General features: G+C 33.0%; 1 protein-coding gene and 1 long non-coding RNA gene across 20 annotated transcripts in view; one reads left to right on the forward strand and one right to left on the reverse strand.

The window, feature by feature from the left end:
* The window catches only part of LOC146994990 (uncharacterized), a 192,803-nt gene that overhangs the window by 111,809 nt on the left and 59,305 nt on the right, over positions 1-21,689 (reverse strand). For 5 of the 11 annotated variants that reach the window (XM_085825024.1, XM_085825022.1, XM_085825023.1 and 2 more), the window contains one exon: positions 16,612-16,674. The exons of the other annotated variants lie outside the window; for them this stretch is intronic. The gene's annotated coding sequence lies outside the window, so the exon portion shown is untranslated. The remainder of the gene's footprint in view (positions 1-16,611; positions 16,675-21,689) is intronic. 11 annotated transcript variants of the gene reach the window in all.
* Positions 1-21,689, forward strand: part of LOC146994992 (uncharacterized) — a 104,509-nt gene that overhangs the window by 34,736 nt on the left and 48,084 nt on the right. Inside the window, exons 1-2 of one of the 9 annotated variants that reach the window (XR_015043433.1) lie at positions 1,183-1,207; positions 8,464-8,669. The exons of 6 other annotated variants lie outside the window; for them this stretch is intronic. This is a non-coding gene — a long non-coding RNA (uncharacterized LOC146994992). Of the gene's footprint in view, positions 1-1,182; positions 1,208-4,319; positions 4,619-8,463; positions 8,670-21,689 lie in introns of those variants that run through there. 2 more of the 9 variants (XR_015043440.1, XR_015043432.1) reach the window with 2 other exon arrangements.

Here is a 21,689-nt window from a genome sequence, read left to right on the forward strand (position 1 = left end):
ACTGGTAGGGCCAGAGATCCTGCTATTAGAGAACTTTTAGCTAACAGAAAGAGAGCTAGAAAAATATGGCAGAGGACCAGATGCCCAGAAGTTAAGAGAATTTTAAATCGGCTGAATCAGGAAGTCAGTACACGCACAAAACAAATGGTCTAGATATTTAGAATCACTCTCTACTGATGATCATGTATATGGAAAGCTGCTTCTAGATATAATAGATGCTACACAAATATTCTGCCCCTTAATGGCCCCTCTGGGATCACATACACAGAAACTGAGAAAGCTGAGTCACTAGCTGATCACTACGCTACTCAGTTTTACATTAACATCTCACACCCAGACACAGAACGCACAGTTAGTTACACTAACAATTTATACTTTTCATAACCAAAAACAGACAACATCCGTCTTGCTAAACCTTCGGAAGTTAACACCGCCACCTCCATACCTGTCCCTTTCAATGATGTTCGATCGATTATTGCGGCTTCCCCGCTCTCTCCAGATGAGTATGCGATGAGAATCGCTACTCAGACTGAATCTGCTCTCATCTGTAAAGAGTACTCGTCCCCATTCATTGTCTCTCCAATTCCGGTGTTCCCGGCACCACAGAGAACGCCTTCTCCGATGGGCAGGCGTTAGAGGTACACACCGTACAGGGCGTCGTGCAAACAGACCACCACCCTGCAGTCTTCTGGCCACGGTAAAACGCGATATCTGTCGTCCAGTCGCCTGCGTCGTGTGTCTAGCGATTTCTCCCGCTGACTGCCGCCTGTTTCTTCTGGCCTGTAAGGCAATATACCGGTCATCTGCAGGTGTGGTTCCTCGTGAACGACCACTACTAAACCCCCGGATAGCTGTTCCTGTAGTTTTAAATTGTCTCCAAAGTCGTGAAACGATGCTGTGAGCAATTCCGATCTCTGCAGCCACACTTGTCACACGGCGGCCTTCCTCCAACTTCCCAATGACCTCGGGTAAAAGCATCCAGATGTCATCTAACAGATTGATTATTCGCCATAATTGTTCTTTATTTCATAAATAACGGTTTCATATTTTTAATTGTATAATTTCTGCATGCCATCTTACCAGATTTAAACTGATGATCTATAATCCGGAATCGCCAAAGTCCCGACGAGTCCGGATTAACTACTTTTGACTGTATTTACAAAAATTCTGTGGAACCCAATAAGTACTGCGCAAATCCGACACATGCGTGAGTGAAACTGTCAATTTTTTCTTTTGTACACTTGCAGTTTTAGGTCACTACATTTAATTTCTAATTTTAAGACATAGAACAATGTGAACATTTTAAATAAGTAACAGATGAAATGACAGCGTCACGTGCAAAGCAAGAAAAATGAACGTTTCTATTATAAAATGAAGGCGTCGAAACGGATTCATTTTTTTTTCTTTGTCTGTATTGCCATATCTATTTTAAGATGTATTGTATTATGTAAAAATATTTGGTAATTGTAAAAGTATTATAATAAATTAAAGAAATATCAAAACTGCTAAAATTCTAGGCAACCCCCTGCTGCAAGTCCAGCGACTCCAGTTTAAGAAACCCTGGTATAGACAGACAACCCGGCGAAATTACGCCCTAATTGAGATACAGACATAAAACTTATATCAAAATGATGGGGCATGCATTTGCAGTTGAAAGCAGCAAAACGCATCAAAATGGATCATTAACTTTCGAGTCGTGTGATTTTGATGCGGCTTGCTGCTTTCAAAAGCATTTTCCTACAACTTGCATCCTATTTGAGATGCAGATATAAAATTTGTGGAGCATGAAATTGCTATTGAATGCAGGAAACCGCATCAAAATCGGACAATCGGTTCCCGTGTAAAACAGATTTTAAAAAACTGTAATTCTTAGAGATGCATCAAATTTCATTGCCATGAAAAATATATTTCGTCCTCTGGACCCTGAAAACGATACTAATTATGTCCAGAATGCAGTTAACACTGTAAATCAACGAAGCACTTCAAGTCAAAATTTACCTACACCACCACAACCAAAAGTTGTTCCTCCAGTCAAAAATTCTACAATGATATAACCAGGGCAAACAAGTCCACAATACCAATTTTAAATCATATCAAATCCGAAGAACACAGGAAAAGGCCTAAAACCATCCTCAGAGACATACAATAAAGGTTTTTGATAAACGTTTAATTACTGTAAAGGCCCTTATTTTTGCAGGCCGTAATTTTCACAAAAATGAATATATCGGTGATTTCGCGAGTTGAAAATTTCACGAATTTTATATGAACAGAACAGAAATTTGAAAAATTTTAAAAGTACTTAAGTAAAGTTGGGGGAAAAAAAAAGTATTTCGCAAAGCTTTGATTTTTGCGATTACGACGGGCTCACGAAAATAAGGGCCTTTACACCAGTTTAAAAAAGACCCAAAAAACTAATTAATTATTCTTTAACTAATTATTGTAATATACCTAATTGCCTAGCTTAGCACCAAAAATTGGGAAAATTAAAACCACTACTAAACCCCCGGATAGCTGTTCCTGTAGTTTTAAATTGTCTCCAAAGTCGTGAAACGATGCTGTGAGCAATTCCGATCTCTGCAGCCACACTTGTCACACGGCGGCCTTCCTCCAACTTCCCAATGACCTCGGGTAAAAGCATCCAGATGTCATCTAACAGATTGATTATTCGCCATTTCTCGCCGAGGCAGCAACTCAGTGTGATTTTAACTGCTATACGGTGTGCAATCTCTTTGCCAGAAATACTGATCTTTCACCGAGAACATGCTTTATACAACTCAGACACTCCCCCATTATGTCTACCTGCATATCTGCGCAAGTGCTACCGTAGATCACCTTACTTAATCTCGGGATTGGTCTTTCTGTCCGCTCTGCCTCTTCGTTCAGCTGATATGCTAATTTTTCGACTTCGTCCTTAATTTTTGCACACCAGTGTATTTCACGTGCTATACACAGGATAAGGTACAACCCAGGAACCTGGAAATGATGTGTGTCTTTGTACCCTTCTAAAGGAGTATGGATTGAAAACAGCCTAGGCCTTCCCCGTAGCACACTGTAAATCACACTTCACCCAATAGGATTACTCCTCTGCCAGCCAACAGAAGTTCAACAAGCTCCCGCCTACCACCTGACTACTGAACCATTCAGCCTTGAATACTCGAGGAAAGGGGGAAGAAAAAAGAAGAAAAGGGCTTTTTCTTCTCTCTCCGCCCCCGATTGCCTCTGCTGCTCACACTCCAACTAGCTCTAGGTTTTAACTTCAAAACTCATCATCTTATATTTGCTGCAAACTCTGCCATTACTACTGATTATAATGTCACAATTGCTTTCATTTCATTTCACTGCCATAACTGCTCTTCGAATTTTTATTTTTACGAACTTCAGCAACATTATTTCTTTAACATTCGTAAAAGTATTAACTTACTACACTGGGATAAGGCTATGCCCAGGAACCCACTACAACTGAACATTAGTTCATCGAGGAAGGGCATACTCTAAATGAAGCTGCAGATGTCCAAATAAAAAAGGAAAAGAAAACCTATTCACAATAAATTGTTTCAACAAAGGAAACGATTGTGTGATTTTAGATGACAGTCGGAGAGTATTAGTATCAAATATTTTGTTTCATCATACCACCAACAAATATTTTCTTTTGTTTCAGAAGCCCATCAAAAACTTACATGACAGCAAATGCAAATCTAGTATAAATAACGTTTATGTTGCTAAAATAAATTCTGATTTCCAAAGATGGCCTGTTTCTCGCATTGTTGGTAAATCATGGTTGATGGGCATTAAGAATGGTCTTTCCTCTAATTCACTGGACACACACAAATTAGCAGCACGTTGGTGTTAATTCTTTTTAATTCTGTATTAAAATATACAACTTTAAACTTAGTTGACATATGCGGCATTTGAAGTGCAAATAATAAAAATTTTTCTTAAATACTATGCTTTGTTGCTTATCTTTTAGAAATTTAAAGACCTGGAATTCTGCAATTCTGAGTAAAAAATGAAAATAAAAAACAATTAACACCAACAAAAACTTGTGGTAACATGACAGACAAATTGTTACAAATACTACAAAAGATCATGCCTTTTCATTTTATTTAACCATATGTTAAAGCAGTATTCTTTATTAGACCTGGAAAAGTTAGAAACAGGAATATATTTTACTACAAAAACTACACGACAATTTTGAAATTAGAAGCTTTTCTGTATGAATTCCACTCTAAAACAATGCAAGTGCAGTCTTGACGATAAGAAAGTCAAATTTATTGAAATTTAAATTTGTATTTCCATTTTAATTTTCATTTTCCTAAAAACATTTGTCAACTTTGCAGGATTTCATCTTCAAGTATATATGTACAGACATTTAAAGTTCTGATGTATTAACATCTCGTGGAAATACACCTATCCCTCGATTTATACAGTACTTACCTGTTTTACATGATTTCAGTTTTACACAGTTTAAAAATTAACAGATTTCAAAAACTTAGTAAAATAGTATTTGCTGCATAAATGCAAATACATACATTTGAAGTCATTTTTTAATCTCATTTCTTTGGTAACACTGGTGGCAACAACAAGGATGGGGATTCCCCGTGTTAGGAGAATCTCAATAGTATGTATATGTATTTCATAACAGTAAAATTTTAAATTATATGGTTCACGCGAACTAATGCAGTATCAGTATTTTAGCAGCAAGGATTACATCATTTTTATCTACATATCTGAATGTTTACTAGCAAGTTTTCAACATTTATAGTTTTTGTGGCATTTTTTATAATTTATGTAAATTTTTTAAAGTATTATAATGCCAAAACGATTTTTAAAAAAAAATCAAAAATGAAATTAGAAGCAAAAATTAAAATATTAGATCATCTATGTAATAGAGAAGGAGTAACAAATGTTGCTAAATTTTACTCCATGAATGAAGCCACAATAAGGACAATTAAAAAAAAAAATGAAGACTCTACTAGAAAAAGAATTAGATATGGGTAGAAGACGAAAATTTAAAATGGATTCCAATTGATACTGATGCTATTAGAAACAAGGCTTTAAAAATTTATAAAGCACTTAAGAATCGGTCACTATCGACTTTGTCAGATGAAAAAAAGGTATCTTTTTCCACAAGTCATGGTTGGTTTGAGAGATTTAATAATATTTAAACAAAGGCATTCTTTACATAATCTAAGATTGAAAGGAGAAAGTGCATCTGCTGATTCGAATGTAACAACAATATCCAGCAAAATTTGCTGAAATCAATTGCCACGATCTCCTACATTTCTGATCAGATCTTCAATGCTGACGTGTCTACGTTGTTCTGAAAAAAAAAAAAAAAATACAGTCAAAAGTCGTTAATCCGGACTCGTCGGGACTTCGGCGATTCCGGATTATCGATTTTTCCGGATTATAGATCATCAGTTTAAATCTCGTAAGATGGCATGCAGAAATTCTAAAATTAAAAATATGAAACCGTAATTTATGAAATAAAGAACAATTATGATCTAAAGGGTATCAAAATTTACAAAAAAAAAGCTTAATATTTATTTGTTTACTTTATTAAACATTTCTTTCAATGTAAGTTGTTTAAGTTGCTTCATTTTATGTGATACTAATACTTTCTCTTTAATTCTATAAACAGACATAATTTCTTTTCAGTTAAAGAGTTCTGCTGTTCAAGTCCCGTTAATTGCTGTGCCGAGAATACCGACTAACTGGTCAATGGAAATTTTTTCGTTTTCACTAACCTCTCTGTCACATTCTTCATGTCTTTATCCATTTTTTTCAGCAATTTCACTTTTTGTTTGTTGGACATTGAAACATACTTTCGTTTTGTAGATCCTTTGGAAGTTCCAGCATCGGAAATTCTATTTGACATAATCGAAAGTTCAAGTTTACTTTTATAAAATTGCTCTTACAGTCTGCAAAAAATAATAAGCGGGATACTATTCGAAGATTAAGGAACAACGCAATCATTAACATTAACTGAAATAGATAATTAGATAATTTTAGCCTACACCGTCCGTTATACATTAAACGCGCAGGCGAAAACGTATTCTGCGCTTGCTCACACGCATATGCGCAGTAGTCAAGTTCTTACGCGCTCGCGTAAAACGCCTGTGCGCATGTGCTAACGCGGCACATGCGCAGAAAGTTTTTAGCTTTGAGGTCCGGATTATAGATCATTCCGGATTATAGGTGTCCGAATTAACGACTTTTGACTGTACCTTGCAAATCAGCTAGTGGTCATAAGGTAGTGAAAAGTCATACAATTTTTTTCTGTTGCAATGCTTCAGGCAATTATATAATGAAACCATTGGTTATTAACAAATCAAAAACACCATGTTCATTTAAAGGAACAAATATAAATAACCTTCCCTTTTATTGGATGCCTAACAGGAAAGCACGGGTCACTGCCATAAGGTTCAATGAATGATTTCTTACCATGTTTGTCCCAGATGTCAAAAATTATTTAGGTAAAAAAGGATTGCCTTTTAAGACTCTTCTTTTAATAGATAATGCACCTGGTCATCTTCAAAATTTACAACACAAAAAAGTAGAAATAGTCTTTTTGCCCAAAAAATACAACTTCTTTATTACAGCCATTGAATCAAGTAATATTTTCTGGCTTTTACAACATTGTGTATATCAAACAAACCTTTAGGTATATTTTAGAAAAAATGGAGAATAATGAATCTTACTCTTATGGATGCTTGGAAGAAATTTACAATCTTAGATTGTGTTGGACTGTCATATACTCAGATTAAACAATCAATGCTCAACGCATGCTGGAAAGCAATACGCTGGATGTTGCTAAAGATGAGAATGATAGATTACCATTAGAGTGTGAATATTCTCAGATCACTAAATTGGCTCAAACTGTAGTAGGAGAAGGTTTTGAGGATTTAGCTCAAGCATATATTAAAGGAATAATGGTTGATGAAGAACTAAATGAGGATGAGTTAGTTAACATGATTCATGAAACAAATAAACATGATGAAGACCAATCTGAACCAGCTGCATTCACAGCTAAAGTCATCAGTGTAGGACTTGAATTGGGAAGAAAATTAGGTAATCATTTTTTACAATATGACACAAATGTCGAATGAAATCTCCGATTCCAAGGGGAGCTTAGTAAGTGTTTAAATCTATATACGGATGTTTAAAAAGATTTAGGGGGACAAAAAAACAACAGGCAATTGTTAATTATGGATTTCATCATGAAGTCTAGTCGATGTGAGATCTCCCCTAATTTATCATCTATTGAAGCAGAATCGTATCACGAATACTCAAGTGATGAAAGAGACATCATACCAATCAAGAAGAAAAAACTAATAATTCATGAAAGTGATGTCAGTCCAAAATCAACTCTAAATATGAGAATATTTGTAGAAATTTCCTGTTCTTTCAATTCGAGCCACAATTTTTCATAAATGCTACATACTTTCATTACATTATCAGGTTGCATACTTCTGATGTCTGTGTAATTTATTTAATTGATGATGTAATTTATTTAATTGATAACTAAATATACTCGATTATGTTTTCACAAGGCTTGCTAATGTTTTTTTAAATAACACGAAAATAATCATGCAATGCAATAAAAATAGAACATCACTTTCCTGCCTCAGAATATACTACTAATAACAGGTTGTTTAAAGAGCAAAATATACAAAATTTAAATTAAATAATTATTTCCTTTTACTCAGTTGAATATACATTTAATTCATAAACATGTATATGCAGATAAAATTAGCTATGTCAATAAAGTTCTGCAAAGAATAATGAACGTGATCCTATTAGTTAAGTGTTGCAACTTTATTTCATATGAAATATTTTCTATATAGTCATTCCTTAAAAGTAGTCTCTGAATAATTAAACCAATTAAATTTGTTTCTAAATGTACTTGGGTTAATTGATAAAAGCAAGGCTTTTTTTTAAATGGCAAGCTGATTTTTAATTGATTTCATACTTAGATACATCATTATACATACATTAATAAAATAAATAAAATTCTAATTATGTTAGGGCAGTTTCCATTTTGCTGGTGTTTACTAAAGAAAATTTTACAGATAGCATTTTTAACGAAAACGCTGTTTATGATCATTTAAGATTTAAAAATAAATAAATAAATAAATAGAGAGAGAGATTATTTTGTAAGTATTCATCAAGAATATTTCTTCCAATTTATGTTTTCGAAGAAACGCCTTTATTACACCAAAGTAAAAAAAAATTATCCCTCTACCAAAACTTAAATCTGTATCGATTAAAAAAGAACAGTAATGCGTATTTAATAAGAACACAGGAATAAATTGTATTAAAACTCAAATCTATTTGTAAATTGTTCTTCTCTAAACTTATGCTTTGAACCTGAAATATTTTGAATGAAATAGTGCTTTTTTATTTATTTTAAGACTTGATCTATTTTAAATTTACCTAAAATACCTAAAATAATTATTTTAGCTTTTCAAGAGTTTCTTTTACATTGCTGAATTTGATGAAGGTGTACAAACGGTGCCAAATTCTTGGTTTTGGGCTGATATGGATAAATGACATATGTAATATGAAAAAATGAATCAAACTGAACAAAATGATTGCATCACATCAAGCCCCAGATTATTGAGAACTTTGGCAATTTCACCGGGTTCTCTAAATTTTTGCATCGACAAGTATGATATTTTCTATAATTATGTGTTCTTGTTGCTCATTTTTCTCACTGTATAATTTAGAAAGCTGAATAGAACATGGAAAATGCTGTTATGAATGACATCAGTACCAAAATATTTTTAAAATATAGTAACATCTCCATTTTTAGTACTTTTATCCATAAATTATTAGTACGAGTTGGTAGTTTGGTTTTTGAATCTTAACATTATTTTAATTACCAGACTAGTTGTTTAAAAATAGGAATGCATGTATTAAAAAATTCAAAAATTAACAATCATATCAGGATATAATATATATTTGCTTTAACATTTAACTGCATTTTTTTTTATACAAATTTGATGCTCTCAAAATCTATTCGGTCACCTTAATTTTGCAGTGGAAAAATAATGAAATAGTATAATCCTACAATTCGAAACCATAAAAATTCTATTTGATTTATTTATTGAATAAATTATTGCAAAATATCTGAAATTTGCAGAATTTTATAAAATAATGTAGCCATGACTGTTAATTTAATTTTACATCAAATATTTCGATAATTATACATGAGCAAATAAATGCTGCTAGAACATTTAGATGTTTAATCTAACATTAAACGATTATTTAATTCATTCTTTTTGCTTTATGTTAAATTATTGTTTATGAGTGATAACGGAAATTTAAAATTTTCAGTGAAAAAGGCATAGAAAAGTTAAAGTTGGCTATGAAGTTTTCAGACATCGAAAAGTGCAGAATTTGGTGCGGAAACAACAAAAAAAAAAAAAAAAAAAAAAAAAAAACACCAGCGATTTAAATTCTCCGATTCTTCAGATGAGTAAAAAAAGTAAACAAGTAAAAAACAGTAAAAAAGTAGTACTATAGTAAAAAAGCTAGCAGAGCTGTGCTTGCCATTGCTACCAGAGTGCACACAAGGAAAATATTTTCAACCAGAATTTTCTGCATCTGTTTTAGCTAGTCCTCACTGCAAATCTGAGGACTAATACTCCAAAAGCAGGCTCATCAGAAAGACCCAATAAAGGTTTCGTACTGTTGCATTCCTGTACAGGTTCATGCAATTTGGAGTGATTAACGATGACACTTAATAAACACACAATGTATTTGCCAGTATTATTCAGGACATCTCCAAAAACATGTTTACAGTCGTCCAAAAACTGCGACAAGCACATTGAAACAATCAGCAACAGAGCCTTTAGGCTATAACAGTGAAGACAGCTTCACAGCAAAGTGCTAGAGTACAGCTCCCGACTAGGTTCAGTCTTCTCAGAACTCGACGTACTGTCGAGATTCTCGACGCTACAACTCGCGATGCACTCCACAATAAGCACTAGAATACAGCTTCTGACTCAGTTCAATCGTTCTTGGAGCTCAACACACTCCAAGATAAGACTCGATGATGCACTAACTCGCGATACATTAAGAGACTCTCTCTACGCACTCCCCAATCAACTCAATACTAGACTGAAAATCAACTCGATAGACTCGAGATACTACTGCTACTCCGCATACAGGCAGGGTTTATATAGCTTTTAGCATGCATTCGAGAACATTCTAAGTCAAACCAGTAAGAACTCGTTCTAAATGGTTCTCCATCCGTCTACGGCATATTGCCAATTTCGCTGAAAGATGTTGCCAAATGGGTGATTTCTCGCCAAATCTAGCAAATCCTAAACCTGCTTTGTGGGAAATCTATCTTACCGCAGCTGGAAATTTTTTAACAGTAACTTTCTGAATTTGCCAATAGTCAATTTTTTAAAAGTGTTCTGTTTTCAGGTTTTTAGAATAATTATGTAATAAAGACACAATAACACGCCGAATAAATACTAATTCAGAAGTCAAACAACAAAAATCAGCGTTATATTTACAAAATTTTCACAGTAAACAGTCACTGTGAAAATTTTGTAAATATAACGCTGATTTTTGTTGTTTGACTTCTGAATTAAATATGTAATACCCTGACCTTTTCTCTTCCGCAGAACTTCAACATCTAATCTTAAAAAATTTAAATTCTTTATCAAGTAGATTACAAATATTGCAAGAAAAGGTGGAGTTGCTGAAAACTCCTAACTGTGCAATCAACCGAAAAATTCAGAATTAAATATATTCCAATTAAAAACTGAATTAGAACTTCAATTTTTAGAGAGAATGTTTCTCAACAACATAGCTCCTGTGGTATTGTAAAATAATATTTTACATTATTCCTAATAGTTTTTTTTTTTTTTTTAATTTTTATTTTGTTTACTTTTTGCACACATTTTCATTTTATAAAGTAATTTCTGTTACGTTTTTGCTTAAATGAAATTTTCTATTTCAGTATTATCTTATTTTCTTTATATAAAAACTAACTGCATAAAATGTACTAAAATACAAATATGGAACTCAAAGCAATGAAAACGTTATGATTTTATAAATAAGTTTCCATTACATTTGCATTTTATTTTGAGGAAAGTTAGATTTCTTGAGTGTTCTGTGAAGTTGAAATAATTTTCTTAAATGATAGAATAAGAAATCTTCTTGGTTATGCATTTATAGATTAAAGTCAATTTTTATTTATATATTTATTTATTTAGGTCAATGAATTGAAACATATTAATGTTAAAGGAGACTAACGTAAACATATTAATAGTAATCGTAACAAATATTTTGAAGTGATGTCGGACACGCTAGCCGAAGAGTACAGTTGGGTAAGTGAAAAAAAAAGGGGGGCATTTAAATCCCTGAAGTTATCATAGGTTATTTTACATAAGTCAACATTTATAAATATATTTTTATGTACATCATCATTTACAAAATATCTTGATAACTTACATTACGTATAATATGAAATCTGCCAAATTAAGTCACACCCAGCACCCGTAGCTCTCAGCCTGAGTCAAATCTTAATTATTCAAAAAATCGAATAAAATAAGACCAGACTTCCATGAATAGTGCATAGTGCTACTAAATGCATATGTGACCATCCCAGAAGAAATAAAGCAGGTAGATATTAGCATCTGGAAAGATATCCCAATGCATGAAGGAAGAGTAATATATTTAGTGTATGAACCTGTTATGTCAAGAAGACTTTAAATGAATTAGAAGACAACATAAAATAGCAGTTTTATCTGATCGCAAATGTTTAAAATGTTATTTAAAATGTCTAACTTTTTTTTATTCTTAAAATGATGTTTAATCCTCATTTGTTCTGCTATTTAATTTTTATGATGTATTGTTACTTAGTTTGTTATCTATCCATTTGTCAGTAATTGAGCTGAATTAAGTAAAGCTTTGTTCTTTTGCATTATATTTTACCGCTCGATCAGGCCGACTGCCGTACCAAAGCACTCGGGTTCGAATCTCGAAAAAGGTTCGGGGGTTGTAAATGCATAGTGTCTGTGCATCATGGGGGCACCCAAAATATGCTGGAAGCCGAAAAGTTCTTTCAAGAAGCTGATCGTAGGGAAAGAGAACTTGAAAATCCTTGGACTCGTCCTCCGTGTGATAGTTGCATCGCAAAAATGTTATGGTTTTTAATTAATTGACTTTCTGTTTAAATATGCAGTAATTATAATTAAAAATTCACAAGTAAATTTTCCATTTAATGTATTTTTTAGAGATAGTGCAAACTCATCTCCCTGCAACAATTGAAAAGAAAGGTGCTACTATAACAGTTAATCTCAAAAAGGTTGGTGGGTGGTAAATGTATAGTGTCTGTGCAGCATGGGGGCACCCAAAATATGCTGCAACAAAGTTGCTACTACACTCATGTCCATAAATTAAGGATAATTCAGAGTCACGCGGAAATCGAACTCTAAAATATACTAAAATATCACCTGTAACATCACTACACACATCTTCAAGAATCATATGCAAATTTTAGGAAGTAACCAGATGACACCGATGGTACTTCACAATGACGAGAATGTAAGAAAGTGATATATAACGAATACAGGCAAAGAAGTAAAATTGTTCGCAGGCACTTTATAAGCATTTCAGTGCAATAACCAAATAGTTCGCAGGGGCTTTATAAGCATTTCAGTGCAATAACCGACAAAGGATGCATTTGGATGATTTTTTACGTGGTAGAATTATCGGCCGTCTGGAATGTGGGCGTACCCAACTGGAAGTATCAGACAAACTTGGAATTGCCCAGAGTGTCATCTCCAGGCTTTGGCAACGATTCCCAGATGATGGTAATGTGAGTAGACGTTACAGCACAGGTAGCCCCAGAGTTACAGCGCCGAATAAGGACCGGTATTTGGCAGTTACTGCCAAAACAAACAGGTGGAGCACAGCCTGAGACCTGCCTCATCAGCTCTCTTCAGCCACTGGTACGACAATTTCAAGGCAGACCATGTACAGACGCTTAGGGCAGATTGGTTTATATGTTCGTAGACCTGTCAGATGCGTTCCACTTACTGCAACTCACTGTCGCCTGCGGTTAGCCTGGAGTAGAGAGCATGCACTGTGGACATTTCAACAGTGGGCTTGTGTGATGTTTTCCGACGAGTCCAGGTTTAGCTTGCAGTCTGATTCTCGCCGGACTTTCATATGGAGAGCTCCAGGTATTCGTTACCACCAAGAAAGCATCATTGAACGACACCGTTACGGTGGTGTAGGAGTGCTTGTTTGGGGTGGAATTATTCTGGGTTCAAGAACTGACCTTCATGTTCAAATTGGAATCATGACAAGCCATATCTATCGGGACGTCATTCTGGAACAACATGTAAATTTGTTTCGGGGTGCCATGGGCACACAATTTGTTTATGGATGACAACGCCAGTCCTCACTGTGCAAATATCGTAAGCGAATGCCTTCAATCGGAGGATATCACCCGTACAGACTGGCCAGCATTCTCACCAGACTTGAACCAGTAGAACACGTGTGGGACATGCTTGGCCGACGAGTTGCAGCCCGTCAACCTCCTTCTACATGTCTACCGGAACTTCGGAGTGCATTGCTTTTTGAGTGATGTAATATCCCCCCAAGATCAGATCGATAATTTGATACTCAGATGCCTAGGCGTTGTACGGACTGTATTGCATCGTCTGGGAGACATACAATGTATTAACAATCAAACCAACCATGTAATATTGGTTTTTTGTAAGTAAGTTTTTTTTTTTTTTTTTTGGTAATTTGCTCCAGGGAGAAAAAAAATCGCTAATTTTTTTAATAATATCAAACATATAGCATCTGTTTTTGCTCTTTACCTTTTGTTTAATAAATAAGCTTTACAAATATGTCAAATTTGTTTTGCTTCTAACTTTTCCTTTGCCTGATTTTGCATTATCCTTAATTTATGGACATGAGTGTATAACAGCGAGTACTTTTGTGTACAGAAGCTGTCTTGAAAGCTTAGAATCTAAAATTTTAAGTTTGTATTTGTTTTTACTGAATTGTAAGTATTATAAATTCATATGTTTGGAAGCGTCCGAGTTTCAAAAATAATAAAAGTATAAATGATAAATAATAAAGCTTCAAAATAGTAAATCAAACAATCATCAAAATGTTTAGTACCTATTTAAAAATTTGGAGCTTTCTTTCAATTTTAAAGTAATTTAAAATTTAATAAATAGCTTTAAAACTCTTGCCAGTCACTGCTCATCTCAATGCATATAATAGCATTATAATTTTTTATAATAATAATGCATATTTTGTTTAATTTCATGAGGCTGAAGGAGACATTGTAAACTTATATTATGAATACGAGTCATATTTTGTAAAATTCGATGAAAGGCCATTCGAAAAACATGTATACATTGACAGAATTGCCGATATAAATAAAATATGTTATTAACAATATTAACTTCTTATTAATTAAGAAAAGGCTGCATTAAATATATTAAAAGGATCTTTTAAAATTTTTGCAGGAAATGAATTTAAGTTTCTCTTAAGTGAATGGATATTTTTATATCTTTATTACCGTATTTGCAGGCGCATAAGGCACATCCCCCTTTTTTTATACACATTTCATTATAATGAATTTACAGTATTTTAAATATAAATACAAAGTAATACTTTATACCCACAATTCATCTGGGGAAGAGCTTTTAATTTTCTTCATCAAAACCTAAACACTCATCACCATAGCTAAATGAAAAGTCACTTGAAACCTCTCCTAAATCAGCATTCGAGTCCTCATACAACAGATTGTCCTCTGTACCATCCAGTGTATTAATAATGCCACACTTCATACATGATTTAACCTCTGCCTCTGTTTTCACAGCATCCCAAGATGCTTTGACCCATTCACAAACTTTCCAAATGTTAGGCCTTCCCCTTCTTCTTGATGGTGTAACCTCAAAATTTGAAGCCTGCATCCAGCTTGCATGCTTTGTTACAGCAATTTCAACGTTGTTTTTGAACCATAATTTGCCAACAAACTTAAGAAACACCAAACAGTTGAAATTTCCCACACTTAAAAGTCGTTCGCAAAAATTGCAGTTTTCATGCCAGATGCACATTTACTAAGCTCTCCGTAACTGTAATATTCCCACACATCGCAAGGAAACAAGAAAAAAATCACATAACACCAAAAAAAGAGGAAATTTCCAGAAATTAATGCAATCAAAAACTGAGTATCGACATACAAGATGCACCTCCTTTTTTTCCCGACTTATTTTCAAAGAAAAAAAGTGCGTCTTATACACTAGAAAATTTGCTATTTAAAACTTTCTTACATTTATTGGAAAACAAATTGTTTTATATGCTTAATTTCATTAACATAACTATGCTCACTGTAGTTATTGGCTATACTAAATATTTGAATGAAGAAATGTAAGTTTTATTTGCACAAAAACTATTAGCATATGTTTTATAGCAATACACGCAAGTACACAAAAGTGATACACAAAAACTATGAGCATATAGTTTTATAGCAATTTATGAGAGCAAAGTTTTACATAAAAATGTAAATGAATCATAAACGCATCTGTTATATAATTTCAATACAATGAGATATAACAATAATCACTGAGGAAATCTGATATGATTGTGATGACTATATTCAATAATTAAAAAATTCCAAAGATTCCAGTAAGATTTTAATAACTGGAAGAGTAACTTCTTACTGGATCAATAAAACGCTTTTCTGCTGTTATCAGTTTTACTGGAGGAGATGTCTGAAATACTGCTATTGCGACATTATACTGATTAAACTAATGTAACACTGTGCGACACCCACACAGATCTTTAAAGCAGCAATTCTCAACAGGTGGTACACAAGATAAAAAATAGGTGGTAGGCAAAGAAACAAAGTTCAAAAATTCTATGAAGAAAAAAAGAACAATTGTTAGAAAATTCCTGTGATTGCACTTCCACTGAAGATTTCATAAATAACAACTTTTGGCTACACCGAAAAAAAGAATTTAAAGGCATTTCAAATAAAGCTAAATTTTTATTGCCTTTTCGCACAACCTATTTGTGTGAACAAGGATTTTCTTCCATGTTTTATTTGAAAAATAAATACAGAATAAAATTAAAAGTGGATCACACTTAAAGCTAAGTGAAATAAGGCCAGACAAAGAAATTGATCTCTCTTAAACAGGCCCAAATTTTACACTAAATTTAAGTATATAACTTAAATTTTGATAATTAAAATGGTAACCAACTCTTAATTAATATTTTTTATGTGTGCCTATTTAATACAGATAGCCAATAGCTTGTGCAAATGGCAAAACGTTTATTTTTTCTATTTATATTGAGAAACTGAATAAGTATTATAAAATGTACAATAATTATACTGGTTGTACTAAGGTTTTTAAATTTTTGTTTAGATGGTATGTGTTAGTCAAAAGGTTGAGAACCGCTGCTTTAAAGCAATTAAATTTATGTCACTTTGTGAAGTTATACAAAAGTCGCAGTGTGACATTAACATCATTATCGCAGCATGACTTTACTACCATACTCAAAGACAAAGAAGCAACAATAACAAAAAAAAGAAGCCAAGAGAAAAAATTGGTATCTTACCTCTCAGCCTCCACATCCACAGGGCTTGTTTGCTCACATCCTCTTCTTGGGCGCTTCGCATTCCTATAATAAACAAAAATAGGTACAATTTTATTACCGAGACCATAATAAACCACAGTGACAGTACATGCATAAAAGCACCAAACTTGGCACACACAACCATTTAAATCATAAATTGACATCACATAAATTTAGATACTTCTAAATGCAAGTGAATTATGACTGCACATAAATTTAGATAGCTCTAAATTTTAATTTACCACTGAAATACTGGTATACTTTTTAAACTTTTTAAAAGTGCATCGAATCTATCTATTTAGAAATTGCCAGAGATGAAAAATTTGCAATAAAATTTTGACAAAGAAAAGGCATCATTCATGATTGTGTGTGATTATGACAAAGCCTCAAGGGCTATCTGCCTGTGCCTTTGTGGAGCACTTTCTAAGGGAAACTGGCTTGTATACACGTTACACATGGGGAAAACCACGAAAACGCCCAGCCCGTTCCTGGGATTCGAACCTCGGACCGACTACCAGCGTTCGGTGACTCCACCGCTCGGCCGCTGGTGGGCCTCATTCGTGATAGAAAATTAGGCTTAAACTATAGTCCAAGAACCATGAAATGAAACCATTTCATCGATAACTCAACAACTAAATGGCACCTTTAATCTTCTAGGTGTATCTACGGATTATTTCGTATTGAAAGATGGCTTTCCAAATCACGACACGCAGAATATTCTTGTCAGATTTTGATAAATACGAAATGGTTTCGAATGAATGCGGCAACTGGCAGTAGGGAAATAGCAATCAATAGAGAAAGATGTTACAGCGCGAGGTTCATAAATAAAAACCTCGTATCCAGCCACACTATCTGCCGACCTGTAGGCGATTTTCGTGCCGAAACCGAAAAATACTAAGAAGCCTTCGACCGAAAGCTTTGTGTATGCAAAAAGTTTGTGAAACAAAATTTCTTCTATAAAATAAAATGCAATTTGCACTGAACCCATGAATTACTTTTAAAGAAATTAATATCACCTAATTTACAAATAATTTCTTTTAGCATGGAATAAATACTTAAACAGGTATCTTACAATTACATGAAATAACGTAATCTTTAAAGGCATTGATGTATACAATATAAATATTTGCTTGTTATTTTATGAAATAACAGTGTCTGGGAAGCCCACTCAAATATCCTGTAGAATTTTAACAAATTATTTTATAGGATACAAATATGCATCTGTTTTTTTATGAAATATGTGAAATTCATGCAAATAAAATTAAGGATTATGAAATTTATTTTAATATAAATAACTCTGCAAAAAGAAATATTCAGGAGACTTTATTCCCCTTATTTTCCTATTATTGTCATCATAAAAAAATAATAGCATTTATCTTAAAGATAATTAGCTTATTTAAAAAATACAATCTGTAAGCACTTTCTTTAACTCGATATAAGATCCATTTATTTTAAATACTTTTCTAAAACTTTTTATAAAAAATAAGAAAATAATGTAAGCACAAACCTTGTGGTTGAAAAGTTATGCAAACCTTGGGTTCAGTACCCCTCAAATAAATAATGAAAACAATCTCAGATTTTATAGGATAAAAATTAGGTCCAAACGGGCAATTTTTTTCATTTACAGACAATCATTAGATGTTTGGGCTAATGCTACTTTGGACTAAAAGTATTTAAAAGCTACAATTTCAGACAGACTGTCTTGCACACTTAAAATACAAATGTTTTATTAATTACACTGCTTGCCTTAAAAATATGTTTCTTAATCAAAAATTTGCTAAATTTTTATAAAACATAAACTAATACTTATAAAAGAGCCTGAGGCAATTTGTTACAATTAATTAAATTGTTCAACGTTGTTTAATTAATTGTTTAGGCGGTCAGAGCCGGAACAGCTAATGAAGTTTATGAGACTGTGATATTACTTTCGGTTTTGTGAAATGAAGAATTACATAGGATACTTTCAGATTGAAGTTCTGTAGAAACAAAAAAGTAAGTACCATCCCTCTTTCTGAAGCTCTTTATTTGTTTATTGACTTTTGGTAATTAAAAGGTCACTAAAGGAGATATCAGCGAAAAAACATACATTGAAAACAAAGTTAAAACAAAACGTTGCCGACAAAAATATCCAAAGAAGTGATTTGGAAGTGCTGAAGAATAAGTTTAAAGTGTTCGAGACAAAGATAAATTCCAATTTCGATTCTTTGTTCGGGTTATGTATTGAAGAAAGTGCAGTCAAAAGTCTTTAATCCGGACATCCATAATCCGGAATGATCTATAATCCGGACCTCAAAGCTACAAATTTTCCGCGCATGCGTTTACGCATATGCATAATACGTTTACGCATGCGCGTTTAATGTATAACGGACGGTATAAGCTAAGCTAAAATAATCTATTTCAGTTAATGTTGCAGATTGTGTTGTTCCTTAATCTTCTAATTGGATACGGCTTATTATTTTCTTTTAGACTATTAGAGCAATTTAATAAAAGTAAGTTGGAACTTTCGATTATGTCAAACACAATTTCCGATACTGGAGCTGCAAAGAATCTACAAAGGGAAAGCATGTTTCGATGTCCATCAAACAAAAAGTGGAATTGCTGCAAAAAATGGATAAAGGCATATCCTTTGTTTCTCTAGCCATTCCAAAATCTGTTTATCAATTTCAAGCTGCTCTGCGGGGGGGGGGGGGGACGTCACGGCGTGCAATGAACTGGAAATTGATCTCTCAGCACTATCCTCATCTTCATGGCAGATGTTTTTATTTTAATCGGCTTATAATTCCTTATTAAATGTAGTATTTCATCTCGATTTGCTCCCTCTTTGATATGATTTAAATCAAATTCCTTGTCATTATAAATATCACAAGTACACATCAAATAGTTTTCTGGTTGCAATTTTCTAATTTCGACTATGCTTAATGTATGCTTTACGCATGTGCTTGTTGAAAGAAATGTTTAATAAAGTAAACAAATAAATATTAAGATTTTTTTGTAAATTTTGATACCCTTTAGATCATAATTGCTCTTTATTTCATAAATTACGGTTTTATATTTTTAATTTTATAATTTATGCATGCCATTTTACCAGATTTAAACTGATGATCTATAATCCGGGAAAACCGATAATCTGGAATCGCTGAAGTCCTGACAAGTCCGGATTAAAGACTTTTGATTGTATTAATGCTTATGTAAAAGAGAAAGAAGAGATTGACGATATTGTCTTAGATGTAGAAGTCGAATTAAATCGTAAATTAGCTAAGCTTTCCAAAGAAATTGAATAGGAACCTTTGGTTTTCACGAATGCTTAGGTCAATGTTAAATTATCCAAAATTATTTTGCCAACGTTTTCGGGTAACTTACACGAGTAGCTTTCACTTAAAGATATTTTTTAGCCAGTGTTGATTCAAATCCTAATTTAACAGATGTGGTCAAATTACAGTACTTAAAATCTGCGCTAAGAGGAGATGCTAATCGTATTGTTCAGTCAATATCCATAGTTGACTCTAATTATAAATTAGCCTTTTCATTACTAGAAGAAAGGTTCTCTAATCACCACGAACAAGTGTATGTTCATCTGAAACGATTTATGAATATGCATCCTACGCAAAATGAGTCTGCGTCAGCAACATTAAATGTAATTGACATTTAGAGACTCTTTCACTGAACTGTGTTATCTTCAGTACAGTGGCTTTGTTTTGTATTAGCTGAGAAATACTTGGCGACAGAGCAGAATCTTGTCTAATAGCGCATGCGCCACTAGAATCGCCGCTGAAATATATTTTCGATAAACTTGATTCTTGTTGTACACATTCGGAGTTGCGAATCATATGTTACTCTGTAAGAAAGAAAGCTAGCGCTAGACTGTCGCCATGGAAAATAAATGTATTGAAAGTAAAAGTGTTATTTTCTGTAATGTGTGTGTGGTGTTATTTTATTGCGATATATAGCTATTGACGAGAAATAGAATAATTCAATTCACCAAACACACTTGAATTGAATTATTCTATTTCTCATGAATAGCTATATATCACAATAAAATAACACCACACACACATTACAGAAAATAACACTTTTACTTTCAATACATTTATTTACCATAGTGACACTCTGGCACTACGTTTCTTTCTTACAGCGTAACATACGAATCGCAACTCCGAATGTACGTTTTTCTGCTCATATCTCCTTTAGTGACATTTTAATAAGCAAAAGTCAATAAACAAATAAAGAGCTTCAGAAAGGGGGAGGGTACTTAAACTTTTGTTTCTACAGAACTTCAATCTGAAAGTATCCTAGTAATCCTTCGTTTCACAAAACCAAAAGTAATATCACAGTCTCATAACATTCATTAGCTGTTCCGGCTCTGACTTACTGAGTTGGATCTTTTAATTTCTTATTTAACTACTTTTATTAAATTTCAGTTTACAATATAAAATTAGTTAAATTTTTACAAAATGTAAAATAATTACACTGCTCACTTTAAAACTATGATTTTTAATCAAAAATTTGTTAAATTTCTACAAAGTATAAAATAGATAATAAAAATATGTTAATTCCAAATTCAGGCTTCCAAGTGCCTATATGTTCGGGTGGAGGACTATGTTATCCAAAATTTAATGACTATAGGCAACATTGTTTTTCAACAATGCGTAAACATACATATGTTCATGCAAATTATCATTATTTAGTTTCATGAAATATGACACAGGGTGATAATATTTGGTGACAACAATTAGAAAAGTGCTTCGGACATTTAAAGTGATTTGACACAAAATGCCATTTTGAAACTAATAGCCCTTCTGGGGTAATTCACATTTGTGCTATAGAAAAAAATATAAAATTAAAAATATTAAAATAAAAGCTGAAAGATTTCAAATTTTATATTACACCCAAAGGGAATTCTTTTAATGTTTTGTGTGTTACCTTTAATTCTCAAATAGCCTGTTCTTCGTACATAAATCACATAAAATTCAAGTAAACAGCTATATAAAAAAAATATTTAAAAAAGGCCTATCTTCAAAATTTCCAATAGCCTTGCGTGCTAGAGGTAAAGAAATTTTTTT

This window comes from Stegodyphus dumicola, chromosome 10 (assembly GCF_044657685.1).
Source record: "Stegodyphus dumicola isolate Sdum_Otavi_A_Nest chromosome 10, ASM4465768v1".
Classification (NCBI taxonomy): Eukaryota; Metazoa; Arthropoda; class Arachnida; order Araneae; family Eresidae; genus Stegodyphus; species Stegodyphus dumicola.